Source organism: Chlorocebus sabaeus, chromosome 7, assembly GCF_047675955.1.
Source record: "Chlorocebus sabaeus isolate Y175 chromosome 7, mChlSab1.0.hap1, whole genome shotgun sequence".
Lineage (NCBI taxonomy): Eukaryota > Metazoa > Chordata > Mammalia > Primates > Cercopithecidae > Chlorocebus > Chlorocebus sabaeus.
Window position 1 is genome coordinate 102054490 of NC_132910.1, and position 26178 is coordinate 102080667.

The window sequence follows — 26178 nt, forward strand, 5'->3', positions numbered from 1 at the left end:
GTCTTTACTTTTTAAAATATCAATGTGACCTACTACCAACAATGGATTAATGCTATGATGTTAACAGCTAATCTGGACCTATCTAAGTGGTTTAACTTCACATCTATTAAAAAAAATACTTTAAATATTTAGAACAAAGGAAATTATAGAAAAGAGCATTATATTCCATGCTTCCTTTGTTAAACAATCACATGACCTATCCTATTCCCTTCTATACCTAGGCTGCCAGAAACTCAGAGCTAACTTTTGAACTCAATTACAATCATTATCTTCACCATAGATTTTTCTGGTATAATTCCATTCATATTTCTTTAAGTCATCCTTTATTTCTCATTTAAATGAACTTAAGTTTTATTGCATCTGTATCTTTTACAAGATATGGCACCTTTTATAAAACAAAAATTTGAAAGTTTTTGAAAGTAAGTACACTTTGGCTTACTTTAAGCTTTAAGCTACAGGTGGCTCACGCCAGTCATCCCAGAACCTTGGGAAGCCAGGGAGGGTAGATCACTTGAGGTCAGGAGTTCGAGACCAGCCTGACCAACATGGTGAAACCCTGTCTCTACTAAAAATACAAAAATTAGCCAGGCATAGTGGCGGGTGCCTGAAATCCCAGCTACTTGGGAGGCTGAGGCATGAGAATTGCTTGAACTCGGGAGTTGGAGGATGCAGTGAGTCAAGATCTCGTCACTGCATTCCAGCCTAGGCGAGAGAGCAAGACTCTGTCGCAAAATAAAATAGAATAAAATAAAGTACATTTAATGGACATACATTTAAGGGTAGATTTGGGAACTTAAAATTCTTGCTAACAGTTAACCCCACCTGAGTTAGTAGCATCTGGATTGCCTTTACAGCCTCCTAACTAGCATTTCCACATCCTTTCTTATGCCTTCCATTTACACCCAACTCCATTTATTCTCCTCCATAGCATTCAGATTAGTGTTTTAAAAATAAAAATAATTTTTATACCTCTCCCCTTTTCCTCTGCTTACAGCACTTCAAAGGCATCCTCCTGTTGCTCACAGAATAAGGACCAAAACTCTTATTGTGGCCTACAAAGCCCAGCCAATCTGACCCCAGCCTGTCTCTTCAGCCTCGTTTGGCTCACTTTCCAGCCTATTCTCTATGCTTAAACTTCTTCGAACGTTCTAAGCACCCTTTCAGCACCAGACTTTTGCATCTGCTATTGCCTCTCTCCTGCTGCCCTTGTCTAGTTAATTCTTACTGTGCCTTCAGATCTCAATTTATCCTTCACTTCCTCAAGGAAGCCATCCCTGTCTCTCCTAACCAGGACAGGTCCTCCTAATTCTCATAGCACTATGGAGCCCTCCTTTACAGAACCCAACATAGCTATAATTGAACATTCGTTATTTGTTGTCTAATTAACATATGTCTACCTTATCAAATTGTAAGTCCACAAAAAAAGAATTTTTGTTTTTATCCACCACTGTATCCTAGTCTCAATAAATATTTGTTGAAAAAAATGAATGAGTAATAAACATCAATTCAGCTTATTTGTCTCCCTAACTATACTGTGAGAACCTGGATATTGCTTATGGAGGTAGCCCAGAACCTGAAACAATGTTTCGCACAAAGTAGGTTTCAAATATCAGTTAAATACAAGGATGAAGGATGAAAAGAATGTTCCAATGCAATTCTCTTCTTCAGGCCTCTCTGGCCATGAGGAACAAAGGACGGAAAAAATTATACAAAGTAGGTAAATTGAAAGGTAGGTAAATTGAAAGGTTTCTCAGTGGCAAGAACTCAAGCTAAACAGGATCTGGAATGATGCAGAGGGCAAAGCAAAATGGCAGCTGAGAGGAAAGAACAAGAGACAAAGAAAGGAGGGGTAAAGACAGACTTCAAAGAGAAAGGAGACTATCATCAAGAACCAGAGAGGAACAAAGAGAAAGCACACAAGTATATGGGCCAGGATGACACAGCAAGGGGACATAAAGATCAAGAAAGCCAAAATATTACTTCCTGTCATTCCTCTCACTGTTGAGTTTGAAATTGGAAGCAACTGTTCCACAGCATAGGATCTGGCAACATTTTTTCTCATCAACAAGGAGTAGAAACTTGGAGGGACCAGGCCATGCAAGCGGAAAGAAAGGAGTATCAAGAGAATAGGACATAAGATCTCACTATCTTGGTCACTACTGGGTGGATGCACCAAGGGTACGCACTTAACATAACAGTTGCCCAGGGGGTGGTGGGGCAGTTAGCCCAGCATCTTAGATGCACTCAGTATTGGACAACACAACAGACTCTCCTCTGGAGAAGTCCAAATGTGAGCCATATAGTATGTCTACGTGCACTCAACAGTATTAAGTGCCCTCCATGTACCAGGTACCATTCTAGGCATGGAGGACACTACAGTAAATATAACACGTCAAGCCAGGCTTCAAGTAGTTTACATTGCAGTGGAAGACAGACAATAACCAAATGCAAAATAAATTCATATTATAATGTCATGTACAAGAAAGGCTGATAATAAAATAGAAGAAGCAGATAAGAGTATCAGGATGGGAAATTCTACCTTAGACAGGGTGGTCAGGGAAGGTTCTCTGAGGAGGTGACATTTGATAGAGGCCTAAACAAAGGAGGGAAGCAAGGACTAAACGAAGGAGGGAAGGTGTGGCCGAGTGAACAGCGAGTACAAAAGGTTCTGAGGTTAGGTGGGTGTGAGGAAGAACAGGCCGGTCAGCGTGGCTGGGACACTGTGAGCAAAGGTGGAAAGGTGTATGAACTGAGACCAGAAAGAAAGGGAGCAGGGGCCAGGTCCTGCAGAAGCTACGAGGCCTCAGTAAGGACTCCGAATTTCATTCTCAGTGACATGAGAAGCCACTGGTGAAGTGAGAGCAAGGGAATGATGAAAGAACAGAAGAGAATCCCACACCACTGCTCATGGGAATATGCAGAGGCCAGGAGGGGGCCAGGATGGCAAAGAGGGCAGTCAGATGGTAGCAGAGTCAGAACAAAAAGCTGAGAGAAAGAATCAGACACCAAGGCACTGAAGTAGAGCTGAGTAAAACAAGGACTGCTATAACCTGAACAGCAGTGAGTTTCCACATGAGGCTATGTGCTATCTTATCATCTTCCCCTATTCTTTATCTGCACTGTCCTTAGAGTAAGGCCCCATTTACCAAGTGACTTGAGAAAGGTACAGCCCAAGTTTCCTAGCACTGACTTTGGAATTCGTCACCAAGACAGCTAACTCACTTCCTGTTTGTTTTCTTCTTTTTATCCAGACAAGTGTTCTCATTTCTTCATCCCATTTCCACCTCAAGGCTTTATTTTCTCTGTCCTCTACACCTGGAATACCTTTCTTTTGGTACCTCAACCCACTTATTTCTGCCCATTGATTAGAAAAAGGAGGCAGTGAATATCTAAAAAACACATTAAAAGAACCCTAGAAAATGGTTTTTAGGCTGGGTGTGGTGGTTCACGCCTGTAATCCCAGCACTTTGGGAGGCTGAGGCGGGCGGATCACGAAGTCAGGAGATGGAGACCATCCTGGTTAACATGGTGAAACTCCATCTCTATAAAAAAAAAACAAAAAATTAGCCAGGCATGGTGGCGGGTGCCTATAGTCCCAGCTACACAGGAGGCTGAGGCAGGAGAATGGCGTGAACTCAGGAGGTGGGGCTGGCAGTGAGCCAAGATCACGCCACTGCATTCCAGCCTGGGCGACAGAGCGAGACTCTGTCTCAAAAAGATAAAATAAAATAAAAATAAACATTTGCATTCACAAAACAAAATTATCAAGTACTTACTGGTAACTAATTTAATCAGTAACACCACAAATGACGAGGAAATAAGGTACATCTTTACTTTTATGGGGCTCAATATAGCATTTCTGCCTTAAAAATGAATATAAATTTGCAGAATATTTTATTCCGTGGAATATCTGATTTTAATATGCTTCAATTTTCATTTCACACATCTTGAGGAATTTTAATTAAGGTGAGAGTTTAACAAATAAAGGCTGCTAAAAATCCTATGAGCAATTTTTTTCCTAAACGTGGGGAAAATTTGTAAATTCAGTTATTTCCTGATCTTTTCACAATAGACTACTTCAAGTATGACCCATTTTTTTTCCTATATTCCACTAAACTAAAAATGTGAGGACATAATGGAAAAAGGATTCAGAATAATAAAATGTCGAAGTTATATTTTGATAATATTTTGACAGTGAATGTTATATCTTTTCAGATGTCTGACTTCATCCTCTCCGCCCAACTGTGTATAGTTTATCCACACACTAGAAATCAGCTCCCTGAGAACTTTTTAAAATATATTGTTTCAGGAAATGGAGGAAGGGGAGGAGTCATTCAAAATAATCAGAAATCAGATTACTTTATTCTCTGCTATTGATAATTGAGAAGAAACATTCACTGTCTGAAGAATAAAAAAGATAGAAATCTTTAATGGAAATTCGATTTGCCTTCCAGGATAATTATCCTCTACCAACCTAAATCCTCTCCACTGTCTACTACTATGTAAGCCTTCACTTTCCATCTCCGTGTAGTTGGATAAAGTAATTGGAATCTAGTCCTGTGGCATTTTGTGTACCATTCTTATGACACTCAGCCCACATAGCCTTGTACTATAATTATCTCTGAACACCAAGGAGTGAGAAGAATAGGATAGGATGAGGGTCTGTGGCTCCAGAATGCTAATTTAACTCTGCTTTTAGTGAAAATTAGTGAGAGGAAGACAAATCTAGAGACAGTTGGGTAGTAGAAGCAAGATAACATATTGATTGAATTTGGATGTAATTTAATGAATTGGATGTAGATGGTAGAAGGAAAAAATAAAGACAAAGAGAAATCAAGAATGACCATAGTTACTGGCCTGAGAATGTTGTACCATTAAATAAAATGAGGAAGGCTAGAGGAAGAATAGATTTGCCAAGCTAAGAAATCAAATGGTGGGCTAAGCAATGGCCCCTCTAAGGATGTCCATGTCCTAATCCCCAGAATCTGTGACTATGTTACTACACGTAGTAAAGGGGATTTTGCACATATGATTAAGTATCCTGAGATGGGGACATTATCTATATTATCTGGTGGGACCAATGTAATCAATCGCATGGCTTCTTATAAGAGTAAGATAGGAGGATCAGGGTCAGGGATACTAATGAGAGTATGCAGAAGACAGAAGGATGGAAGCAGAAAGAAGAGAGGAATGAAGATGCTACACTGTAGGCTTTGAAGATAGAGCAAGGGGCCATGAGCCAGGGAATACAGGTGGCCTCTAGGAGTTAAAAAGGCAAAAACAAGATTCTCCCCTAAAGCCTACTGATGGAATGCAGCCCTTCCAGTACCTTGATTTTAGCTCAGTGAAACTGCTTTCAGACTTTAGACCTCCAGAATTACAGGATAATGAATTCTTTTTTTTGTTTGTTTTTTGAGATGGAGTCTCACTCTGTCACCAGGCTGGAGTGCAGCTCGGCACACTGCAACCTCCGCCTCCCGGGTTCAAGCAATTCTCCTCCCTCAGCCTCCCGAGTAGCTGAGACTACAGGTGCCCGCCACCATGCCCAGCTAATTTTTGTATTTTTAGTAGAGAGGGGTTTCACCATGTTGGCTAGGATGGTCTCAATCTCCTGATCTCGTGATCCGCCCGCCTCGGCCTCCCAAAGTGCTGGGATTACAGGCGTGAGCCACCGCGCCCGGCCAAATTCATCTTGTTTTAAGCCACTAAATTTGTAGCTAATTTGTTATAACTGCAACAGGAAACTAAACGCAGACATTTTAGAGTTGAGAGGCCTATTAGATATCCAAGTAGAGACGCTTAATAGGCAGTCTAGAGTTCAGAAGAGAGGGCAGGACTACAGAAATAAAAGCCTAAGACTCTTTGCATCATGGACCCTCTTCTCCATATCACCTTAACACTGCATCCAAGAAAGCCCTCATGCACATGGACAATATTTTTTCATATAATTTCAAGATGTTCAAGAATACCCCATATTCATAGAACTCCCAGAACATTATATATAATGACAAAGCAGCCTATTCTAACCCTAATAAGATTGCTGCCTCCCTGTGGAGGAGGAAATCGAATATTGTTTCACTTAAAAACACTTAAAAACCGCGGCCAGGCACGGTGGCTCAAGCCTGTAATCCCAGCACTTTGGGAGGCCGAGACGGGTGGATTACGAGGTCAGGAGATTGAGACCATCCTGACTAACATGGTGAAACCCGGCCTCTACTAAAAAATACAAAAAACTAGCAGGGGGAGGTGGCGGGCGCCTGTAGTCCCAGCTACTCGGGAGGCGGAGCTTGCAGTGAGCTGAGATCCGGCCACTGCACTCCAGCCTGGGCGACAGAGCAAGACTCCGTCTCAGGAAAACAAACAAACAAAAAAAAAAACTTAAAAACCCCTTTTCCACTTCTACTTATTAAAACAAAAAACAAAATGTCACAGAAATACCTTACATAAAAAGTTCAAATCCCCCCCATAACCGCAGTGTTCCTCACCATCACCCTCTAACCTTTCTCCTCATACTTAAGGATTTGGTCATGGTCAATATGCCACTGATTTCTTTTTAAATGTTTAAAATCTTGCTTTTTTAAATGAAGCTTGCTTTTTAAAATTAGTTTATGGTAACAGAAAGCTGTGGTTGCAACAACTGCAAAGTTTCAGAGTTCAGAGATTTGATAAATTCTATTAAAAATTCCATATTACTAGGCTAGATAAAAATAAAAAATAGCAGTTGGTTGATCAAAGAAATCTGTGTCAACAAATTTTAAAAAATGAAAACATTGTGGCCATAAAAAATTAAAATCATGGCTGGGTGCAGTGGCTCACGCCTATAATCCCAGCACTTTGGGAGGCCGAGGCGGGCGGATCACCTGAGGTCAAGAGTTTGAGACCAGCCTGACCAACATGGAGAAACCCCATCTCCACTAAAAATACAAAATTAGCCAAGCTGGTGGTGCATGCCTGTAATCCCAGCTACTGGGAAGGCTGAGACAGAAGAATTGCTTGAACCTGGGAGGCGGAGGTTACGGTGAGCCGAGACTGCACCACTGCACTCCAGCCTGGGCAACAAGAGCGAAACTCCGTCTCAAAAAAAAAAAAAAAAAAAAAAAAATTAAAATCACTGTAGCATCTTCAAAGCCAAGGATTTGGATTTTAGGACAAATCTATTCCCTTATGAGTTCAATGAAGTTATTTTTATTTCTGAAACAGCAGGCTAATATGAAAGACCTCAAGGAGACAGTAGTATAAACAAGAAAAAAAAATGCACTTGTGTCTCACATTCTTTTTATCCAGAAGCTGCTAAGTGTCATACAAGGAAAAATATGTTAACCCATTTAAAGAGGTCTAATAAACAACTAGTTCCAAAATAGGCCTATTTTAAACTTCTAAAAAACAGGTTGCAGAGAAAGAAATAAAACTAATGTCGGCTGGGTGTGGTGGCTCATGCCTATAATCCAAGCCCTTTGGGAGGCCGAGGCAGGCAGATCACCTGAGGTCACGAGTTTGACACCAGCCTGACCAACATGGAGAAACCCCATGTCTACTAAAAATACAAAATTAGCCAGGCGTGGTGGCGCATGCCTGTAATCCCAGGTGGCTGAGGCAGGAGAATCACTTGAACCCAGGAGGCGGAGGTTATGGTGAGCCGACATCATGCTATTGCACTCCAGCCTGGGCAACAACTGAGGTTGTTTGTAACCACAGCCTCAACAACAAAATATGACAGGTACTGGTGTCTAACAAATAAGAATGTATGACTTATTAGTGTTTCCCCTCTTCAAGTCAAATTTTTCTGGTGGTTTGCTAAGAAGACCTGATGAAAAAAAATACTTGGCCCAAGTATTCCAAAACTAGAACAAAGAATTTTGAACCTGAAAAGAAACTTGACAGGAGTTAGCAAACTTTTTCTGTAAAGAGTTAGATAGTAAGTATTTTAGGCTTGCAGACCACATGGACTTTGTTGCAATGACTCAACTCTGCAGATGTATGACAAAAGCAGCTATAGACAATAAAACTTTATTCACAAAAACAGTCAGTGAGCCTGGGCTCTGGGTCTAAATCTTTCATACTGTCAATGAAGAATCTGAGAGATTAAATCAAGGTCATACAGCGGGCTAGTGGGAGGTTGAGCATTAGAAAGCATGTCTTCTGAATCTAGTCCTCTAGAACAGGTTGTGTTGGGTCACAAGATGGAGATGAAATGCACACAATAAATAAAGCAGGGAATGCTAAAGATAGGTTTTGATTATGTTAAACAGCTTTCAACAGTTTGGTTATAAATGAGGATTTGGGGTTTTGATTATGTTAAACAGCTTGCAACAGTTTGTATATAAATGAGGATTTGCTTTTCGAGTGATTATAGTTTTCATGAAAAGAAGTAAATGTCATGAGACCAAACAGGTAAACAAATGATAAATTAGCCAGTGTTTTGAAAAACGATCTTCAGAGGAAACACAATTATATACTCCTTCCTACTACCATTTTCTTGAATAGTTTATCAATCATTTCTTTTATTAACAGGATGGCATTTGCTATGATCATTATAGTAATTCATTTTAGGGAAAAGTAGGTTTTTAAAATACCATAATATGAACAACGAATATACTGGACCAGCAGCCAATTATTTCTCCCAGTATTTTGAATTTATTTTTCTTTAATTTTGAAAGTAATAAACATTCATTGTAAGTAACTGAAACAACACAGAAGTATAAAGTGACACATTCCAGGCCCTCCTCAATTCCACTCCTCAGAGTATTAGCCATACATTATTTTTTAACATGACTGATTTGTTCAGAACGGTGCAGTAAAGCTATTTCCTCTGAGCCACTTTAACAACAAAGAGGAATATAGAGTTCCCCTGGCCAGATATCCCACGGATATCATATTCTGAAAAGTTACAAAGGGGTTTGGGGTGGTATATGGCATAGAAATGAGAAAAGCAAGCTGCCCATTCAGAGTCTGAACATGAATGAGGGGTTTGAGCCCAGCACTGTAACCAGCTGAGTGAGGCTCCTCTTTATAAAAACACCTTGATAATTCTACTGTAGAATGTAGAAAAACTTCAAAAATGAGTTAAGAGTATCTCTACCTCCTCTCGCTTTTTTTTTTTTTTTTTTTTTTTTTTTTAACTTGGGCTGGTTTACTCATAAAAACACTGATTTTTTTTTTTTTTTAAAGAGAGAGGGTCTCACTCTGTTGCCCAGGCTGGATTCAAATTCGTGGGCTCAAGCAATCTTCCCACTTCAGCATCCTGTGTAGCTGGGACTAGAGGCACATACTATCCAACTCAACTATGATTATCTTAATCCGTTTTTTTCTTAAAGCCATATTTAACATATCTGAGTGACATCAGAAAAAAAGGCAGAGTTAAGACCTCCAAAAGTCTATCCCTCCATAAAAGCAATAAAAACCTGATAGAAACTGGCAGAATCAACTTTTCAGAACTCTAGAAACGAACCAAAAGCTTGTAGCGACTGGTGAAACACTGAATCCAGAAAAACTAGCTCGATTTTGGTTAGAATATCGAGCTTTGTGGCATTTTAATTTACCCTGGTCCCCTCCCTCTCCCCCAGCTCAGTGGGAACCTTAAAAATGTTAGCCTGCATTCCTGCTACCAACATCAGTACCAGAGGGAGCAAAACGAACCTTATTCGCAAAGAACTGTAATAATTTGTCTTGACCTGTCTGGTTTCTCCCTGGAGAGGACCTTCTTCTATCTTACCTAATTTGGAACTATCAGTGCAAAAGTGGCTAGCTGGAGGGCACTTGCTGAAAACACTGACAAGCAAATATATTAGTTGCTGCTGCACGAGGATAAGAGTTGGGGCAAACAATAAACTAACCAAAAAGGTTGGGAAGATAGGCTAGAGAATGAGATGCTTTGAGGAATACAGGCTTCGAATAGCTCCCACATATTCCTGGGAATCTAGAAGGCCAACTGCATTACCAGGGTGGGCATATGCTCAGAAAAGACCTGAGAAGGCCTTAAGCTGCCACCTCTGGCTAACCGTCAGAATATGCACAAAGAAGTAAAGGCAACGCAGAGTTGTAAACTGCCTGTCTGAGTATTAAAGGTGTGTCAAAACACAACAGAGCCCATCTGCATAAGCTGGGAGGTTCTTTTTGGTTCTGGGCATAAAATAAAACAAAAACCTCTGTCCAATCACTAGCTCACCACTAAGCTAATGAAATTGAAACTTCAGTGTCATGCATGACAAAGAATATAGGATTTACAAAATTAGTTCAGAGAAGTCACTAAACAAACAACAGCAACCATAACAAGCGGCAATAACAAACCCTGGCGAGGGAAAAGAATCTGATTTCCAAAGCTGTTACATTAAAATATTCAAAATGTTCAATTTTCAACTTTTAAATACGAGATATGCAAAGAAATAAGAAATATGGCCCATACACAGAAAAAAAAGTAATCAATACAAACTGTTCTTTCTGAGGAAGCCCAGACACTGGATTTACTAGACAAAGATTTTATACTTCTGTATTGTTGTTTTGGGAGCTCTTTATGTATTCTACATTCAAATCTTTTGCTGGATATACGATTTGGAAGTATTTTCTCCTATTCTGTAGCTTATCTTTTTATTCTATTTAACAGTGACTTTACCTCTTTGAACATATTTAAACAACCTAATTTTTAAATGTGCAAAGATTTGAACATTCTTCCCCCAAGATGAAATATGGATAGCAATTAACCATATGAAAAGATGGTCAATATCATTAGCCAAAAGGAAAATGCAAATTACAATTGCATTATGCAAATTACAATTACAAATGCAAATTACAATGAAATATGACTATACCTCTATTAAAATGGCTAAAAACAAACAAACAAACAAAAACTAGAAAAATCTAGCAGCATCAAGGGCTGGTGAGAACACAGAGCAATGAGAACTCTCATACATTACTGGTGAAAACACGTAACAGGATAGTCACTCTGGAAAACAGTTCGGAAATTTATTATAAAGTTAAACGTATATTTACCATATGACCCAGCAAACCTGTACACAAATGTTTATAGCAGCTTATTCATAATCACTAAATACTGAAAACAATCTAAATATCCTTTATCAGGAAAATGCATAAACAAACTGGTACACTCACACAATAGACTACAGTAAAACAGATCAAACTGTTGATACAGTAACAGAATGAGTGAATGTCCAAGGCATTCTCCTGAGTAAAAGAAACCAGTCTCAGAGGTTATATATTAATACTTTATGAATTCATTTACTTAATATTCTAGAAAAGGCAAAATTATAGAGACAGAGAGCAGATCATTGGTTGCCAATGGAAAGGCGTGTAGAGAAGGTCTGACTACAAAGGGCAGCAAAGGGAATTTCCAGGTGAAGGAACTGTTCTGTATGGTGACTACAGTAGTTGTCACAAGAAACTATATGTGTAATAAAATTCATAGAACTGTTCACCAAAAAGAAGTCAAGTTTACTGTATTTACATTTAAAAATTAAAGAAGAAAAGACTACAGGGATTCAAATCTCAGCTGCACTTAACTTCTCTTTACGTCATTTTTCTCATTTTAAGAACAGGATGACAAAAGAACCTGCCTTCCAGGATTGTTAGGAAAATTACATGAGTTCCTGACATATATTTAGTATAAATAAATGATTGGTAAATATTTTGTTCAGATATGCTAAAAAGTTGGTACTTTAAAAGAAAAGTCTACTGCAGGAATAAGTAAGAAAACTGGGGACTCAACTAAAACAGAGGGGAAAAAAGAATATTGGAAGTAAAACCCCAATTCTTCATTAACTTCATTAAACATCCACTGGAAACCTATGAGGTGAGCAATACCAAATTACATTCTACAAGGTTGGCAAAACCCACGTGCTCAAGGAACTATTGAAAGGTTTGTTCTAAATGCTACATAAGTACTCGTCATTAAATTTAACACTAATAGCAAACGCGCTATAATTAAGGTTTAATACTAAATGTTCAGGGTCACTGTCCCTTTCCTGAAGAGGCTGTCAAATGGTAACCACCTTTTTCCAAGTCACGAAACGTTAGCAACACTGGACTTGTCCCTCATGTTGAGGCCCTGCATCCCATGTCACTAACCCAGTAGATTCCTTCTCAAATATCTTTATCATCCACTCTCCCGCATCACTCCTTACAATTTTCAGGGTTTGGGGTTTTAAAAACCAGTAGCTGCTGCACTCACTCCTAATGATGACTTCTATCTTTTTAGTGTCTCCCTCCTTACCTGAACATGAACGTTCTTTGGCCAAATATCCAAAACTACATTTAAGCTTCAAAAGTCAATTTAATCAGGACCCAAGGTGGCGCCGCCCTCATGAGCCCGACAAGCCACTCGCATACGGGCGCCAACACTTAGGCTCTGCTTTCCCAGAGTTCCTGGCGCCAGACCCGTCCGGCAGGTGTGCGCCTGTGGGGCCTGAGGAAGGGCATCGTGTTCAGGAGTTTGAGGCCCTGCGAGGCCCCTTTGCTGACTTTGAGGACAGTCATGAAGGCCTCTGGGCACTGGATTTGACATCCATGAACTGTGCAGCAGCCCAAAGCCTGGGTCGGTTGTATTGACACCAAATGGCAAACATCTAAAGCGCTCAGGAGTAACAAAGAAACAGGAAAATGTGAAGTTTTGCATATTAGCATGCATGGTTTCCCCTCCACAGGGTGAGCCATGAGCAGAGGAGGGATTTGCCTTCCAACCTTGTGTAGATAAGAGTTCCAGTTAGAATGAAATGTAATCGAACTAAAAATAAAGACTACATTAAACCATCTTTATTTATTATTATTATTATTATTATTATTATTATTATTATTAAGACAGTGTTTTGCTCTTATTGCCCAGGCTGGAGTGCAATGGCACGATCTCACTGCAACCTCCACCTCCCAGGTTCAAGTGATTTTCCTGCCTCAGCCTCCTGAATAGCTGGGATTACAGGCATGCACCACCACGCCCAGCTAATTTTTGTATTTTTAGTAGAGATGGGGTTTCACCATGTTGGCCAGGTTGGTCTTGAACTCCTGACCTCAAGTGATCCAGCCACCTCAGCCTCCCAAAGTGCTGGGATTACAGGCATGAGCCACCGTGCCCAGCCTAAAACATCTTTTAAAAACCTCAAGACTGTCCTATTTGACAGCTATGTACTGAGCACATGTGTCTAGCACTCTGAGTTATGAGGGATATGAACAAAGTAAGCCTCTTCCCTCAGGAAACTCACATTGCTGAAAGTCAGAGTGGTCAGTTTATTCCCGGAGCCTACCAACTTTACCCTCTTTCCATTCTGAGAAACCTCAAGGTAGCCCCCACAGGCTCTAGGTCCCATCAGACAGAAGCAATTGCAGGCATTTCTAGTATGTAGGTGAGCATGTGGGTACCACAAGACTCTGCCATCTTGCCCCAAAGGGACCTGGGATGGATCTGAAAAGGCAGCCCTCTATGGGTTTGCCATAGACCTCCACTGTAAATGGGCATAAGAACCCTGCTGCAAAAGGCCATCCTGTGCAGAACTGTGGCTGACCAACCTACTTAGAGACTCTTTCTTGGGGAGGCTGCCTGTGAGAAAAACAAAAGACAGCCAATTATTTAGTACCTTAGAAGCCATGGAAGCAGACATCAATAAACTGTAGTGTCACTAACCATAAGGAGCAACAACGTCGTTCCAACCTATTAAAAACTGTTCTCCAGAGTAGCTATTTGCTGTCAGTTTTTTAGAGTTACGCTCATTTTCAAATACTTTCTAAAACTGCTTCCTGCGTCTTTCTTTTTTATTTTTTTAGACGTCTTGCTCTGTCACCCGCTGGGGCTAGAGTGTAGTGGCGCAATCTCGGCTCACTGCAGCCCCCACCTCCTAGGTTCAAGCAATTCTCATACTTCAGCCTCCCAAGTAGCTGGGATTACAAGTGCACACCACCATGCCCAGCTAATTTTTGTATTTTTTAGTAGAGATGGGGTTTCGCCATGTTGGCCAGGCTGGTCTTGAACTCCTGACCTCAAGTGATTCACCCGCCTCGGCCTCCCAAAGTGCTGGGATAAGAGGCGTGAGCCACCGTGCCTGGCCATATTTTCTGTGTCTTTCAACTTACATGAGTATCCTTCCAATAAGCCTCCATCAGCTAAAGTGAGCATGTCTGTTTCTTGCAAGCTGAAAGAACATCATGAACACATACAGTGCTTTCCAGTTACTTCAATGATAACTCACTACACCATTCTTTATGTGGAGCCTACTTAGACTATAAAATAATATAGGAGTTGACTAAAATCCATGTATAAAATTCATGGCGGGACTAAAAAGTTTCTGCAAAGCAAAAGAAACCATAAAAGGAAACCCAAGGAATGGGGAAAAATATTTGCAAACCATATATCTGATAAAGGGTTAATATCCAAAATATATAAGGAACTCATATTACTCAACAGCAAAAGAAACCCCAGATTTTAAAATGGGCAAAGGATCTGAATAGACATTTTTTCAAAGAAGGTATATAAATGCCCAATGGGTATATGAAAAGGTACTTATTACTAACCACCAGGGAAATGTAAATCAAAACCACAATCAGATATCATCTCACACTTGTTAGGACGGGTATTATCAAAAAATCAGCCAGAGGCTGGGCATGATGGCTCACTCCTGTAATCCCAGCACTTTGGGAGGCCGAGGCAGGAGGATCACTTGAGCCCAGATGTTCTAGGCCAGCCTGGGCAACACACTGAGACCCAATCTATACAAAAAATTTAAAAATTAGCTGGGTATGGTGGCACATACCTGTAGTCCCAGCTACCTGGAAGGCTGAGGTGGGAGGATTTCTTGAGCCCGGGAGGTCAAGGCTATAGTGAGCAGAGATGACACCGCTGCACTTCAGCCTGGGTGACAGAGCAAGACCCTGTCTCAAAAACAAAGTCAGCTGGGCATGGTGGCTCATGTCTGTAATCCCAGCACTTTGGGAGGCTGAGGCAGGAGGATAACTTGAGGCCAGAGTTCAAGACCAGCCTGGTCAACATAGCGAAACCCTGTCTTTACAAAAAAAAAAAAAAAAAGAAAAAGAAAAAGAAAAAAAGACTGGTAGTGCACATCTGTAGTCCCAGCTACTTGGGAGGCTGAAACAAGAGGATCGCTTGAGCCCAGTGGCTTAAGGCTGCAGTGAGCTATGATCACACCACCACACTCTAGCCTGGGCAACATGGTAAGACCCTGTTGCACCAAACAAAGAAAAAAAAAATCAAAAGATATGTGTTGGCGAGGATGTGAAGAAAAGGGAACTCTTATATGTTGTTGATGGGTGCATTGGTATAGCCATTATAGAAAACAGTGTGGAGTTTCCTCAAAAAAATGAAAAATAGAACTACCATTCAGCAATGCTACTTCTGGGTATATATCCAAAGGAAATAAATCACTCTCCTTTTTTTTTTTTTTTTTTTTTAGACTCTCGCTCTGTTGCCCAGGCTGGAGTGCAGTGGTGGGATCTTGGTTCACTGCAACCTCCACCTCCCGGGTTCAAGTGATTCTCATGCATCGGCCTGCTGAGTAGTTGGGACTACAGGTGCACACTACAACACCTGGCTAATTTTTGTATTTTTAGTAGAGATGGAGTTTCACCATGTTGACCAGGCTGGTCTCGAACTCCTGACCTTAAGTGATCTACCCACCTTGTCCTCCCAATGTGCTGGGATTACTGGTATGATTCACTGCGCCTGGCCAATAAATCCCTATCTCAAAGAGATGTGTGCACTCCCATGTTCACTGCAGCATTATTCACAATAGCCAAGATACATAAACAACCTAAGTCTGATGATGAACGAATGGATGAACAAAATGTGGTGTGTGTGTACATACATATATATAAATTATATATGTATACACACACAGTGGAATTTTATTCAGTCTTTAAAAAGAAGGAAATCCAGCCTGGGCAACACAGTGAGACTGCATCTCTACAAAAAAATTATTATAATAATAATTAGCTTGGCATGGTGGTGAGTGCCTATAGTCCCAGCTTCTTGAGATGCTAAGATAGGATCACTTGAGCCCCAAAGGTCAAGGATGCAGTGAGCCATGATCATGCCACTGCACTCCAGCCTGGGTGACACAGCAAGATCCTGTTTAGAGAAAAAAAGGAGCAAATCCTGCCACTTGTGACAACATGGATGAACCTGGACGACATTATGCTAAGTGAAATAAGCCAGACACAAAAAGACTAATATTGCATGATCTCACTTATATGTGGAATCTAAAAAGGTCAAACTCATAGAAGCAGAGAATAGGCTAGGCACAGTGGCTCACATCTGTAATCTCAGCACTTTGGAGGCCAAAGTGGGAGGATCACTTGAGACCAGGAATTCGAGGCCGGCCTGGGCAAAAGAGCAAGACCCTATCTCTACAAAAAGTTTTTAAAAATAAAAAATTAGCAGGGCATGTCCCTGTAGTCCCAGCTACTCAGGAGGCTGAGGTGGGAAGACCATTTGAGCCTGGGAGGTCAAGGCTTCAGTGAGTCATGATTGCACCACTGCATTACGGCCTGGGCAACAGAGTGAGACCCTGTCTGAAGAAAAAAAAGAGAACCAGAGAGCAGAAGGGTGGTTACCAGGAGTTGTGAGGGTAGGGGAAATGGGGAGGTGTTGTTCAAAGGTCTAAACTTTTAGTCATAAGATGAATAAGTTCTGGAGACCAAGTACATAGCATGGTGACTATAATTAATAATAATATATTATATTTAAAATTTGCTATGGGAGTAGAACTTAAGTATTCTCACTATAAGAAACAAAAAAAAAAGGTAGCTATGTGAGGTGATGGATACTTTAATTAGCTTGATTGTGGTAATCATTTCACAATATACACATATATAAAAACATCATGTTGTACATCTTGAATATATTCAATTTTCATTAGTGAATTATATCTCAACAAAGCTGAAAAGGGGGGAAAAAAGAAAAATGCATGGTGGATTCTGTTTATTCTGTTTGAATAAAAGTTATCACAACATGAATTACTTAAGATGGAAAAACTAACAGTTCAAATTATAAGAAATCACACTGAAACCAATCAACATCATAACATCATTTTTTTTATTTGAGAGGGAGTCACCCAGGCTGGAGTGCAGTGGCGAGATCTCGGCTCACTGCAAGCTCCGCCTCCCAGGTTCACCCCATTCTCCTGCCTCATCCTCCCAAGTAGCTGGGGCTACAGGCGCCCATCACCATGACTGGCTAAATTTTTGTATTTTTTTTTAGTACAGACGAGGTTTCGCTTTGTTAGCCAGGATGATCTCGATCTCCTGACCTCATGATCCACCCGCCTGGGCCTCCCAAAGTGCTGGGATTACAGGCGAGAGCCACCGCGCCCGGCCAACATCATATTTTTAAATACAATACTAAGGCAGTGATTCTCACCTTAAGTACAACTTTAAAAATCCAGCTCCTCAGCACCTATTACAGAAGTAATGAATCTGGAAATCTGAGGGTGGGGTCATGAGTACATGTCTTTTTTAAAGCTTCAAAGTTGATTCTGATGTCCTGCCAAGAGTTGAGAAGCCTGGCCCTACAGTAGGGATAACTGAGGGCCTTGTTACTCAAAATGTGGCCCAGGGACCACCAGCAGCAGCACCACCAGTGCCCTGTGAGAAATGCAGAGTCGCCGGGCGCCGTGGCTCACGCCTGTAATCCCTGCACTTTGGGAGGCCGAGGCGGGCGGATCACGAGGTCAGGAGATGGAGATCATCCTGGCTAACACAGTGAAACTCCGTCTCCACTAAAAATACAAAAAATTAGCCGGGCGAGGTGGCGGGCACCTGTAGTCCCAGCTACTTGGGAGGCTGAGGCAGGAGAATGGCGTGAACCCGGGAGGCGGAGCTTGCAGTGAGCCGAGATCTCGCCACTGTACTCCAGCCTGGGCGACAGAGCGAGACTCCGCCTCAAAAATAAGAAAAAAAAGAAAAAGAAATGCAGAGTCGGCCAGGCATGGTGGCTCACACCTGTAATCCCAGCACTTTGGGAGGCCCAGGTGGGCGGATCACATGAGGTCAGCAGTTTGAAATCAGCCTGGCCAACATGGAGGAACCCGTTTCTACTAAAAATACAAAAAATTAGCCGGCGTGGTGGCGGGTGCCTATAGTCCCAGTTACTCGGGAGGCTGAGGCAGGAGAATGGCGTGAACCCAGGAGGCGGAAGTTGCAGTGAGCCCAGATCGCACCACTGCACTCCAGCCTGGGCGACAGGGCAAGACTCCACCTTAGAAACAAAAAACAAACAAACAAACAAACAAAAAATTAGCCGGGTGTAGTGGTGAGCTCCTGTAATCCCAGCTACTTGGGAGGCTGAGGCATGGGCAACGCTTGAACTTGGGAGGCGGAGGTTGCAGTGAGCCAGGATCATGTCACTGCACTCCAGCTTGGGCAACCTGGGGGACTGTCTCCAAAAAAAAAAAAGAAAGAAATGCAGAGTCTCAGCTCTACCCAAAACCTACTACATCATATCGGCATTTGAACAAGATTTCCAGATGATCTGTAGACAGATCAAAGTCTGAGAAGCACTCTTTAGAGTTCCCATTGCTACAGAGGTGTAAGAAATACCAAACCACTTTACAAAGTTGAATACCTCATGAAACTTTCTATGAAGGAGAAACAGGAATGGAACAGGTGGGAGATAAAATGTTACTTGTGATATAAAGGAATGTCACGTTATGAAGCATCTAATTAAGAGTAATATTCAAATAGAAGTCTGCATACTTTATTTATTTATTTATTTTAGAGATAAGGTCTCACTCTGTCACCCAGGCTGGAGTGCAGTGGCACAATCATGACTCACTGCAGCCTCAAACACCTGGGCTCAAGCGACCCTCCTCCCTCAGCCTCCTGAGTAGCTAGGACTACAGGCACACACCACTGCGCCCAGCTAATTTATTTTTTATAAAGACAGGGTCTTGCTTTGTTGCCCAGGCTGTGCACATTTTAAAACTTGCAATAACATTCCTTATTCCAAATGAATCCCACTTCCAGATGCTCCCTCCACTGGCAATAGTTACACTTTCACTGAGAGAAACGAATCTACCTTGTAATCTCCAGGTAGCTTCAGTACTGTCCACTGAGCTAGTGTGTATGTTGAGGGGAATCCTTGTGAAGGAATGAAGAAACAAAGGGTGTGGTGGCAAGATAAGACAGGATCATTTATGTGGGTGACCCTATGCTAGGGGCCTTCGAGTGTTATGTGAACACCTCTGCACTAGTTTCAGAGGACTATTTGGAAATGGTGACATTTATTGCCAGAAAAACTAATTCTCCACATCTTGTACAAACATTTTCTTCTGAGCCCTTTGTTCTTGGCCAGCTCTCAGAGAAAAAGCGGTTAACTATCATCCAGTATAATGATTCCTTGATTAATATATCTTCTGGAAACAAAGCTCCAGTGTAATGAAGGCAGCCATATTGAAAACAAATGAACTCTCAGTCCCATGCAGCAGCCCTGGCATGCATTTTAGGGCTCATCAGCAATGCAATTGTTAATCTGCTCAAATGCATCAGAGCAGGGACAACATCACCTCCCTTCACAGCTTCTATTTATTTATTCTGAATTAAGTTGGCACTAGGCAAAATAACAAAACCAGAAAACTACATTCAGATTCTAAAGGCTTCCTTTTTGGTACCCTTCAACTTGCCCAAGGATGGCCACAACCACTTCAAAAACTACACATCACACATGAACACTTGAAGTTTACAAGCATGTTCCCCATAATGAGCCTGCAGAGTAGTTAGAGCATGAATAATTCCTATTCCAAAGATGTAAAAAATACAGTGGAGCGGGGGCCTCAGAAAACCTAACCCACGTGTCCAAGGTCACACTACAGTAAAGTACAAAATAGCAACAAGAATCTAGACATCTTAGGGTGACTTCATTATAACAAAATGTATTACAGCTTGGTGGTAAGAGGAGGGAAACAATAAAATCAAGTTAGAATCTATCAGTTAGGAATTGCCTTCAGTTGCCAGTTGAGGCCTACAATAACAGTGGCTTAAACAAGGTAGAGTTTCTTACTCCTTCCTTCTAAATAAAGGAGGAGGCAGGCAATCAAAACTCATTCGGTGACTCTCTTATCAGCAATGACTGCAGGGCCATCTATTTTTCTGCTCCACTATTCTCAATGCTTGGGTTCCAACCTCAAAGTAACCTCATGGCCCAGGGTGGCTACTGTGAGCTACACAGCCTTGTTCCTGGTAGCAGGTGGGAGGAAGGTGGTAAGGGGAAAAAGGTATTTTGTGCAGTTGAGTGAACCCCCTTTAAAGAACTTTCCTGGCAACCCCATTCAACAACTTTTACTTGTATCTCATTAACAGGCTTGAAGAAGTAGCTTCATAGGCGGGTACATTGTTGCATCCAGAAATACAGGGGTTCCATTGACCAAAAAAGGAGGAAATGAGGAAAAAAGGAGGCAACCAGGAGTCCATGCTACAGAATCCTATTCTGTCACTCACTTGCTGTGTGACCTTGAGGAGATCATTCACCCTTTCTAGGTCTCAGGTTCCTCATCTGTTAAATGAAGGAAACAATCACACCTACTGCATAGGATTGGTACCAGGACTAAATGAGAAAAACACACCGAAAACAACTGGAATTGTCTCGGCACCCAATGCACAACAAATATTAACTTGTTATTTGATTATCTTAGCCCAGTGCATTTCCAAATTCCTTTCCTACTCTAGCTTCCCCTCCATTTCCAAAATTGGAAAGGAATTTACATTAGTTATTTGTACCTGCTGACAGAGGACTCTAGTGTAAATGAATCTCAGTCACAGGTCACCTCAATCAGACAAATGCATTTCATGCCTTTCCTTTCTAATTATACAGTGAAATTGTCTCCCAGACATCCACACAGATCAGATATTTTGGACAGAATTGGATGGAGAAATTGAGCTTACATTCTCCAACAGGTGGGGCCTAGAGACAATCCTAACCAGATCTTTGGAGAGACCAAACAAAGGGAGTATTAAAGAATTTAGGCTGGCACAGTGGTGTGTGGCTGTAATCCCCTCTACTTGGGAGGCAGAGGCAGGAAGATCCCTTGAGCCCAGGCGTTTGAGTCGAGCCTGAACAACTTAGCAAGACCCCATTTCTACAAAAAAAGGTCTCTCTCATGCAAAATAATTCCAAAAAAAAAGTATGTAGATACTCTACCCTTGAAGAGGTATAGCATAATTCTTTACTCCTTAAGTGTAGCATAACTCTTACTCCATAGTGACTTCCTTCACTTCCTACAGTATGGAAAGAGAGGAAAAAGGCTGAACTTTTTTTAAAAATTTCTTTTTAAGAACTACTGCAATGGGGTCTTGCAGTTGGGGAGGGAGAGTGGATGCCAATGCCAAAAAGAGTAACTGTAGAGCAGAGAAACTTCACAAACACTACCTCTGCCAGGTAATCAAGGTCAGTATCAATAGAAAAGTCATGATAATAATATATACCCTTGAATTGTGATAAAAATGGCACTTTACCTCTGTGATCTTCTTCTCAAACACCCATAAGCCAGTCTGATCATGAGAAAAACATCAGACAAATCTCAACAGGGGAACAACATACAAAACATGTGACCAGTACTCTTCAAAACTGTCAAGTGTCATCAAAAACAAGGAAAATCTGAGAAACTGGCATAGCCAAAGGGAGCCTCAGGAGACATGACAACTAAATGTAATACAGTCTCCTATATGGGATACTGCAACACAAAAAAGGACCTTCAGCAAAAACGAAGGAAATCTGAATCAAGCATGGAGTTTAATCCTATATCAAGATTAGTTCATTAATTGTGACGAATCTACCATATTAATGTAAGATGCTAATAATCAGGGTGTGGGGTATATGGGAGCTCTTTGTACTATCCTCACCATTTTTCTGTAACTCAAAACATATTCTAAAAAACAAATTTTATTTTTTAAATTTATTTTTTCTTAATTCATTTTTTGTCCTTGGTATAACTTGGAACAATTTTTTTTTTCCCTTGGTATAACTTGGAACAAATTTTGTTTTTAAAAAGAAAAAAGAAAGAAAAGAATGGTCCACAGCTCCTACCTCCACCCCCATGAGCCCATCCCCACCACAAGGACAAGCTTACAGTTCCTGAAGGTGAGGCCGACAGCTGCTGAGGAGCAAGGACTCGTTCCAGTTGCTTCTAAACAAGGGGCCAGGCCTCCACCAGAGCCTTCTCCTTCCTTCCCTGTGTCAGGCTATCCAAGCTTCCTCCTCAACCTTTACCCTGCCCTATGCCCTGAAACTACCAGACACGTATTTTCCTGCTGCATTTCCCTCATACACGTGTCAAGTACTATAAATTCCCCTAGAACACATCCCATGTCTTCCATTGATGAAGGGGAACACTGCCACATTATCAGTGCATGAAGCTGCTATCTTGAAAAGGGGTCTGCATGACAAGTTACGCTAGACTACTTAGGCCAATGTAACTGCCCTCACCAGGGAGACACTGTCTTGAACTTTGCCCCTTTGACTTCTCCCACACCAGTGGAGCAGTTCACAAGGAGCCCGGGAGAAACTCTCCAAGATCTAACTTAGCACATGGGCAAACTTCTGTAAACTATGTCGGAAGTTATCTTTCTGCTCATCTCCTAATATCGTAAAATGTAAAGTTGGAAGCCTCATCCTTTCAATCAATAAAGCAAAAGCTAAGGCCCAGAAAGATGCTATAAATTGCTGGATGCTACAAAGCTAATTGACAGATGGGATTAGAACCAAGTGTTCAAAGGATTAGTCTCTAAGCACCATTGGATGAAAAGCTGAAATGACCTAAGGGAAAACAGTGAATACGTTGTCCTCAGAATATAATATGCCAGTGAAGTTATAGAACCGCTGGATGAATAGGGTCAGAGAGGGAAAGAAAACAGAACGAAGGGGTGCACTCTGGTTAAAAATAGGTCATAGGATGATCAACTCACCTCTGATTTGCTGAAATCACTTTGAACATAATTGCTTATGTCACAATAATGAGCTTTCAATGGACAATAAAGAAAAGTTGAACATTGGCTGGGCACAGTGGCTCGCACCTATAATCCCAGCACTATGGGAAGCTGAGGCAGGCATATCACCTGAGGTCAAGAGTTCGAGACCAGCCAGGCCAACTCAGCAAAACCCTGTCTCTACTAACAATATACAAAAATCAGCCAACGTGGTCACAGGCACCTGTAATCCCAGCTGCTTGGGAGGCTGAGACTACTCGGGAGGCTGAGACTACTTGGGAGGTTGAGGCAGGAGAATCACTCAAACCTGGGAGGTGGAGGTTGTAGCGAGCTGAGATTGTGCCACTGCACTCTAGCCTGGGCAACAGAGCGAGACGCTACCTTAAAAAAAAAAAAAAAAAAAGATGGGCCAGGTGCAGTGGCTCACGCCTGTACTCCCAGCACTTTGGGAGGCCGAGGGGTGCAGGTCAGAAGGTCAGGAGTTCAAGACCAACCTGGCCAATATGATGAAACCCTGTCTCTAATAAAAATACAAAAAAAATTTAGCCGGGCATGGTGGCACACGCCTGTAGTCCCAGCTCCTTGGGAGATTGAGGGAGGAGAATTGCTTGAACCCAGGAGGCAGAGGTTGCAGTGAGCCAAGATCGCGCCACTACACTCCAGCCTAAGCAACAGAGCAAGACTCTTGACTCAAAAAAAAAAAGAATAGGAAAGTTGAGCATTATTACCAGGCCATGTTAAAGTAATTCATATGGCTTAAGAAATATCAAAGGAAGAACTAGCCTCAGTCTTTGGGAGTCCCCTAGAATGAAGATATTTCCAAGAGATACATGAACTCCAAAGAAAAGTAACTACATTTGATTATTAAATGATGACATTGCAGATTTACCTTTTTCCTCTGCCAACATGAAATTCATAACTATTCCCAAGTGAAGAAAAATGCAGACTCAACTGTGAAATATTTTATCAATAATAAGAAAAAGGAGACATAAAATAAGTGCTAATAAATTTATAGGTATTTCTGAGTCTCAGTTTACTCATCTTTAAAATGGGAACAATAAAACGTACCCTCTTCCCTCTCGGTTTGTTGTAAGAATCCAATTAATTGCACTTGTGAAAGCCCTTCATAAGTAGAAAAGCACCACATAAATGTAAAGTACTTCTAAAATACAGCAAGCAGCATGCAGGTATAAATGTGTGGAGCATCAATAGTAACTGACTTGTATTAGCAGTCATTGTGATCACCTGAAAAAACATGGACTTCCACTTCAAAAAAAACCTGCATTCAAATCACCATTCCAGTATTTATTAGCTGAGGGACTGTGGATAAGTTGCTTAAATGTTTGTGAGCTTCAGTCTTTTCAATGATAAAATGAAGAAAATAATATCTACCTCACAGGTGATAACATAAAGAAGCACCTGGTACACCGTGAACACAGTGAATGTTCTTCTGTGCCCTCGTACTGATGATATTAAAGTTATTTTACTCTAAGCAGAGCAGACAACAGTTATATCAGTCCTTCCAGGGTTTACCATAAACACATCAAAATATAGAAAGAGTAAATTTATTTAGTATTTAATAAGCCCTATTATGTGCCTACTACTCTTCCAGATATTGGAAGGAGGATCCACAATCTTGCATATCCTCCCTTTGGAGAAATAATATTAAAATGTTGTATGTCAGGCAGAGATTCTCAAATCTTTTTGAGAATCTGATGAATGCTATGGCATTTCTCCCCAAGGAAAGCTACAAAGCTTTTAGGGGACAATAAAAGAGATATAGGAGAATATTTTCATGACCTTGGATAGAAATCATGTTCTTAATGAGGGTGAGGGGGGAAGAGACACAAATTATAAAGGAAAAGATTCATAAATTCATCTATACTGAAATGAAGAATTTCCACATCAAAAGAAACCATAGAGAAAATGAAAAAGTAAGCCAGAGTTGAAGAAGATATTTGTAACACACATCACGAACAAAAGTTGAGATTCCTGGGTAAACAAAGAACTCCAATAAACCAATAAAAAATAACAGGCAAAATGCTGTGGTATATATTTATACAATGAAAACAAAACAAAGAAAAAACTGACCAGGCATGGTGGCTCACGCCTGTAATCCCAGCACTTTGGGAGGCCAAGGCAGGCAGATCACCTGAGGTCAGTTCGAGATCAGCCTGGGCAAGATGGCAAAACCCCGTCTCTACTAAAAATACAAAACTTAGCTGGGCATGGTGGCATGCACCTGTAGTCCCATCTACTTGGGAGGCTGAGGCAGGAGAATCACTTGAATCTGGGAGGCAGAAGTTGCAGTGAGCCGAGATCACACCACAGCACTCCAGCCTGGGCAACAGAGCAAGACTCTGTCTCAAAACAAACAAACAAAAACCCACAGCTACACGTAACAATACAAATAAATCTTACAAACTTAATGTTGAGTGAAAAAAGCACCTGGACTAAAGCAGGGATGTTAATATAAATAACATTATAAGTAGCCTTTATCCTCACTTCTTCCCCCACCCAAGCTATCTTTCCACTATGGTGACTATCCTTGATTTGCCTGGGACTGAGGAGTTTCCATAAATGGGGCACTTTCAGTTTTAAAAGCTGGAACAGTCCTGGGAAACTGGGAAGAATTGGTCACCCAATCTTGTCCGCCTATTCCCCCCACCCTCCACTTCTTGTCCTTGGCTAGCACTAACTAGCACTAACGCAGTGGCACCAACACACCAATCTTAGTTGTGCAGATAGAGATGAAGAATATGCAATCAATAACAAAGAAAAAAAACAAGAAACAAAAATGAAGTTGATCATAATTGCCAGGCTGTATAAATCAACCATGAAATCCTTTAAGCTACTGAGGAAACCCACAATGGAAACTAAGTCCCATATGTTAGTGGTTGATTTATGGAACATGTGGAAATCTCCATGTTTATCTCATGGGTTTTCATCTGACTACTAAAAAGGACAAGTTAGCCAAAGGAACTATTTCTTAGAATTTAACAATCAGTGTTGGGGTGTGATTTCTCTCTTAATTATGTGGAGTTTGCAAAGTGCATCATCCTTTTGAACCAGCAACATAAATATTATCTGGGAATGTGTCAAAAATGAAAATTATCAGGCCCTATCCCAGACCAAGTGATCAGATACTGAGTGTGTACAAGGCCTTCAGGCAATTCTGATACACATGGCAAAAGTGTGAGAACCACGGGATTTGTGTACCCACATCCTTTCTTCCTTTTTTGTGATGGGCAT

At 41.2% G+C, this 26178-nt stretch overlaps 1 protein-coding gene across 3 annotated transcripts in view; it reads right to left on the reverse strand.

Annotated features, from left to right (window-relative positions):
• The window catches only part of SH3D19 (SH3 domain containing 19), a 195416-nt gene that overhangs the window by 165143 nt on the left and 4095 nt on the right, over positions 1-26178 (reverse strand). The window lies entirely within an intron of this gene.